At 38.5% G+C, this 6,000-nt stretch overlaps 1 long non-coding RNA gene across 2 annotated transcripts in view; it reads right to left on the bottom strand.

Moving 5' to 3' along the window:
• Positions 1–417: 417 nt before the first annotated feature.
• Positions 418–6,000, bottom strand: part of LOC148113242 (uncharacterized) — a 30,306-nt gene continuing 24,723 nt past the window's right edge. For both annotated transcript variants that reach the window (XR_015728400.1, XR_015728401.1), the window contains one exon: positions 418–504. This is a non-coding gene — a long non-coding RNA (uncharacterized LOC148113242). The remainder of the gene's footprint in view (positions 505–6,000) is intronic.

The raw sequence follows: 6,000 nt of genomic DNA, 5'->3' as shown, positions 1-6,000 counted from the left end.
AAGGGGCCTTTCTGGCAGGCGCTGCTAAAAGGGCCTGGGCGCCGCTCCCCATGGGAAATGAACGGTGGATTCTCCCAGGGGATGGGGAGGAGAAGTCTGGTATTAAGAGAGAATTATGGGTTTTGTGGTCCAGGATATCTGTTGGAGGGTGGAGTTCTGGGGTTGTTCTAGCATTTCTCTCCCCCCCCCCACCCTCACACAGACACAAACTATCACAAATGGCAGAGTAGAATTATTGATAACTACCCAGCCCAGCAAAGTGATGTCTCCCTTTCACATCTGGAGGTCCCATTCCCTGGTGGAAGAAGGGGAAAGTTCTTACCCCACCACATCTGGAATGTCAGGAATAAATGCCTTGCCTCTGATCCAGAGCTAGAGGCATGGAGGCTGGACAAGCCAGCCCCCAAGGTCCACCCTAACTCAATAACCCCTCCTTACCTTAGCCACACCCAGGGGGTACTTAAGGGTCAGCCATGCAGTCCTGCTTCAGTTCCAGACTTGTACCTGTAATGATAAGATGCTTAATTAATAAACAATATCTGATTTAATGAATACCTGCTTATGGAGTTATTGGGCACGATCCTTGAACACATTTAACAATATGGTAGCAGAGGATGGTTTGATAGCCCAATCCTAATACTCCACAACATGCAAAGGACCACGACAGACAGGGTGAATACCAGAGCATTCACCAAGAATGTCAGGGCATTTATTAATCCCATGTTTGGCTCTGGGACTAATTACCCTGGTTTAGAGTAGATGAATCGAGGCTTATTCCAAGTTGCACTATTCTGATAAAGAAACGCGAAGAAAAGGTTTCTAATAAAACTCATTTATTTGTTATAAAGAAAATAAAACACCTCACTAACTAAGAAAAGTTAATTGTTACATTTTTGAAAGTAATTCGGGCCGGCTATCTTTCAGCCGGACCTTGCTGGAAAGAGAACAAAGGAAAGAGTGTGAGAAGGAATGTGGGTGGATGCGGAAACACGTAGCTTACTGATAAGAAGTTGGCAAAGCTACGGAGAGTCTGACAGTCCAGAAATAATGAGCTCAGCTGGTAAATAAAATAACGCAGTGACATTCCCCTTCTTTGCCAGTTGAGCGAATATCAGTTCATCATCAAATAAGACACATCTTCTTACGCAGATACTCGTGTTGAGCTGCTGGAAGTGGTTTGTTGAGCATATCAGCAATTTGATCATGTGTAGATACATATTGCATTTTGACAAAACCTTTCTTCACTAAATGTTTTATGTTTTGATAACGGATGTCAATGTGTCTGGACCTAGAACCTGTAAAATGAGATTCAGAAATATAAACCACCGATTCATTGTCTTCCATCACGGTGATCGGTCGGATCGGGTGTGTCCAGATATCTGTGACTAAAGCATCAAACCAAGTTAGAGAATTACATGCATCTGAAACACAAGCATATTCAGCTTCAGTAGATGAACAAGAAACAAAATTCTGTTTACGTACTTGCCAATAAACAGGACATCCATTTAAGAACATCATATAACCTGAAGTACTTTTACGTGATTTCTTATCACTTGCCCAATCAGAATCTGCATAACAACATAATTCTGCATAATCAGTATGTGTTGGTTCTAACAATAACTTCAAATGTTTAGTGTATTTTAGGTATCTCAGTAATTTCTTAATACATGTCCAGTGAAACTGTTTTGCTTTACCTACGTGTCGAGATAAGAGATTAACACTAAGTGCAATGTCGGGTCTGGTCCAACTACTAATGTATAATAGTGACCCAATGACTGAACGATAAAGTGTTTGATCCTCGAACTCAGGACTTTCTTCTTGTGTCAAGTTATGAAAATCTGTTTGCATAGGTGTCTTTGTTGTGTTAGCATCTTTCATGTTGCAATGATGCAAAATTTGTTCAATTTTATCTTCTTGTGAAAGACTAAACCCCTTCTGTGTTTTTTCAATCTGAACACCTAAATAAGTGCTAATGTGACCTAATGATTTCAATGTGAAGTATCTCTGCAAAGCTTTGGCAAAAATTTCACTCATTTGCTTATTTGGACCAATATAAACAATATCATCAACATAAACAAGAACTATCTCATATGCATCGTTAGATCTTTTTGTGAACACGCACTCATCAGTTTCGGACTTAATAAAGCCCATTGAATTTAGTTTGTCAGTAAGACATAAATACCACATTAAACCAGATTGTTTCAGACCATAGAGACTTTTGTTTAGGAACCAGGTATCCCCTTCTTGCTGTCGGAATCCTGGAGGACTTTTCATGTAGATCTCTTCATCTAGGTCTGCATGTAGATAAGCCGTGTCAACATCAAACTGGAAAACTTCTAAACCAAGGATAGTTGCAGTTGCTAAAGCAATTTTTACACTCTCAGTTCTGACTGTCGGTGAGTAAGTATTTGTGTAGTCCTCAGGATAACGTTGAGCGAAACCCTGAGCTACAAGTCTGGCTTTGTACAGTGACTCACCATTTGGTTTCTTTTTGATTCTGTAGACCCATCGAGTGCCAATGACCTTTTTGTTTGCTGGAGGTTTTGCAGGTGTAAATACTTTAAGTTTCTTTAGACTGTCCATTTCAACCTGCATTGCTTCATACCATTTGTCTTGCTCTGAATCAGGGAGCTGCTTGATTTGTGTGAAATTATCAGGTGGAAGCGTGACATTGCAAATCAAAGGCAAGGGTGCTTTTGTCAGTTGCCAAGAATATCGTTGTGGAGGGATTCCTTTTGTGACCCTCTTGGAACGTCTCGGAACAACTGTCCTGTCTTCTTCTGCTTCGTCCTCGTCCTCACTTTCGTCGCTAGCATCAGCATCCGCGGCTTGCGAAGACGGAACATCGGGTTGAGAAGAATCAGTGGAATCTTGATCATCAATCTGCGTGGCATCAGCAGTATCATCTCTGGGAAAATAAACTCCAGGATCATTGGAATGAATCCTGGACCAATCAATATCTTCTTCAAAATTAGCAGATTGGGAAATCACAATTGCATGTTTAGAGTCAATAAATTTGCTCCATTTTGAATTATCATCAATACCCATAAATCTCAGTCTCTTTGCTGCTGGACTTCCTTTTCTTCTTTGAGCTAAGGGAATGTTCACCATAGCATATGAACCAAAAATATGGATGTTTTTAAGATCGGGCTTGTAGCCATACAACATGAAGAAAGGAGTCTGATTTGTTACACTGCTCCAAGTACGGTTGACAATGTAATTTGCATACTTGATAGCTTCACCTCAGTATATCTTATCAAGATTGGCGTCTTCTAAAAAAGGACTTCCTGTTTGCTGCTGGCCGCCGCCAGACGTTCCTTTGGGATCGTCAGCTTCCACTGCCTGTCAGAGCCGCCTTCACAACGGAACGGCGGCTCGAAAAAACTCCGTTCCCATGAGGAAACGGAGATAGAGCCGGCAGGGGTGGGTAGAACTCTCTGCAGAGTCCCAAAAGTTTTTCTTTTACTTTTGGGATGGAGCGGATGAGATGCCCCATATCCCCAGCCGCTGCTCCGGGCTTTGGGAGACCTCTGCTAATGCAGAGCCAGGCGTCAAAAGCAAGCCTGCGAATTTGACAGATTACTCAAAGAAAATGTGAGCTGGACCTGTAATACTGAAGCGCAAGTATTTTACTTATCTTTTAAAAATTACTTAAGAGAATAGAGGAAGAGAAAGAGGAAAAAAGTTTCTTTTTAAAATGGCGTCTGCCGCGGCTGGAGAAGAGTTTGAGAGGGAAAGTTCTTCCGTTTTTTATTATTACAATGTAGCGGAATAAATACCACTGGCTACATTTGTAGACAAAACTCCGCTCCTGTTTTTGTTTTTCTCTTTTTTCCCTGGAGGCTTGAGTGTTGCTGGCTGGAAGTCTTTTGTCTTGTTTTTTTTTTTTTCTTCTTCTAACAAAGCCTGCTTAGGCGGAAACATGGCACTGAGGCTTGTGAAGTCAGACAAACAAATAGGTGGGGGGGATTCCCCCACTAAGAATTTAAAGGAACAAGTTTTAACTCTTCAGTCCCAGAAACCTGATTTTAATATAATAGAATTTCTCTTAGAGGAGATTGAAAGAAGGGATGAGATTGTGAATCAGCAACTTGAAAAATTTAAGCAGGAAACTAAGGAATTGGTGAAATCCAAGTTTGACTTTTTGCAGCAAAAAATTTTAAAATTGTCAGAATTCATGATTCGGTTGGATACAAATACTAATTTACTAGAGTCAAAAATGGATGAAATTCAAGATAAATTGGACAATAGAATTCAAAAAATTGAAAATGATTTGTTAAATATTCAGGATTATAGTTCAGAAGAAAAATTTAAAATGGATGCTGACCAAAAGTCTGGTAATGTAGAATATCTGCAACAGAGGATTCAAAAAGAGGTTCTAAAGATACAATATAATTTCACAGAATATGCAATAAGACTTAGAGGTTTGCAGGAAAATAACAGAGATGACTTAAGGAAAATATCTTCTGAATTTCTAGCTGGGATTTTAAAGATTCAACCTGAGGAAGTGTTTTGTAGGATTGACAGAGCTTATCGAATAAACTCCTGGACTGCCAAGCAAAGGCAATTGCCTAGAGATGTGGTAATCTATTTTTCAGATAAAGAAATTAGGAATAAAATTGTGCAAAATTCCTTCAATTCTAATTTGCAATTGTATGGAAGAAAGATTTGGATTTACAAGGAACTCCCACCTAAGATATTAATGGAAAGGAAGAAATTTGGCTTTCTGGTGTCTGAGTTAAAAAGGAGAAATATTCAATTCCGGTGGGACGTCCCAGTTGGTATTATATTGAGATATCAAGGAGAAAGATACCAGTTAAATACTGTTGAAAGAGCGGAAGAATTTTATCAAAATAGGTTGAAAATGAATTTAACGTCTTCAGATATAATACAGGATAAGCAGAAGGAGCTGGAACTAAAGACAGAGACTGTACCAGATAAATTGCCTTTGGATTTATCGGATACCCCAGCTGGATTATCTACAAATTTGAGAGAAGTGCCATCTGATTTTAATGTGATGACTTATCAAGGCAAGGACAAGCATGGAAACCAATTAGAGGATATACAAGGGATAAAAAAGAAATGCGAGACACAAAAAATTAGGATGGAGGTCAAACCCACAAAAAGAAAACAAAAAAAGAAATAGGTTGTACAAAAATAGAAATTTCTAACCCAAGCAACAGTGAAGCCAGTGATTTTAAAATATGAATGATTATGTGAAAACATAGAGGAGGCGACATATTGGTCAATATCATCCTGAGGATAGTGGCAGATCTCTGCATTGCCGTAATTTTGGGACATGGAAAGAGCCTCAAATTGATGGTTTTGAATTATCTACTTTGAAACTTCTTTTTGTGTTGATAAATATATTATAATTATCTTGAATTATAAGGCAAGAGAATCACATTGGGACATGCAGAAGATCGGGTTGTTACCCAATACGATGATGGAAATTAATAATCCTGATGAAACCCACAATTATTATTATATGGAATACAATTATAATGTCACTCGGGTGGTTGTTTTTACTTTTATATATATAAGAAGATGTTTACTACTGATGGGGGCAGATATGATTGGAGATCTTGAATAAACTGTTGCATCCGCAAGCTATGTCACCCTATTATGGATGTTGGTTTTAACAATCCAGTGGAAAGACTTCAAGAAGATATTATATGGACTATAAATTTAAAGTTATTGTCTTTTCTTTTTTTATTTAGATATAATGGAATATATATATATATATATTTTTAAGTAGTGTGGGCAGTGAATTAAAGATATCAAGAATTGTTGTGTATGGTAAATTTGTAAGACAGTGGGTGAATAAGCTAGCTACAGACTGATTAGTTTAAGAAAAGGGATTTTTAAGTGATACATTTAGGGGAGTGGAGGAAATGGATAGAGTGGAATAAATGTTAAATTAGATTTTATGGGGAGCCCGCTTTGAAATGTTATTAAAGTAGGACTTATTGTATAGTTTTAAAGTGGAAGGTGGTTTTG

Source organism: Pantherophis guttatus, chromosome 6 (genome assembly GCF_059756535.1).
Source record: "Pantherophis guttatus breed Tessera chromosome 6, ASM5975653v1, whole genome shotgun sequence".
Lineage (NCBI taxonomy): Eukaryota > Metazoa > Chordata > Lepidosauria > Squamata > Colubridae > Pantherophis > Pantherophis guttatus.
This window is presented reverse-complemented; position numbering and strand designations above follow the sequence as displayed.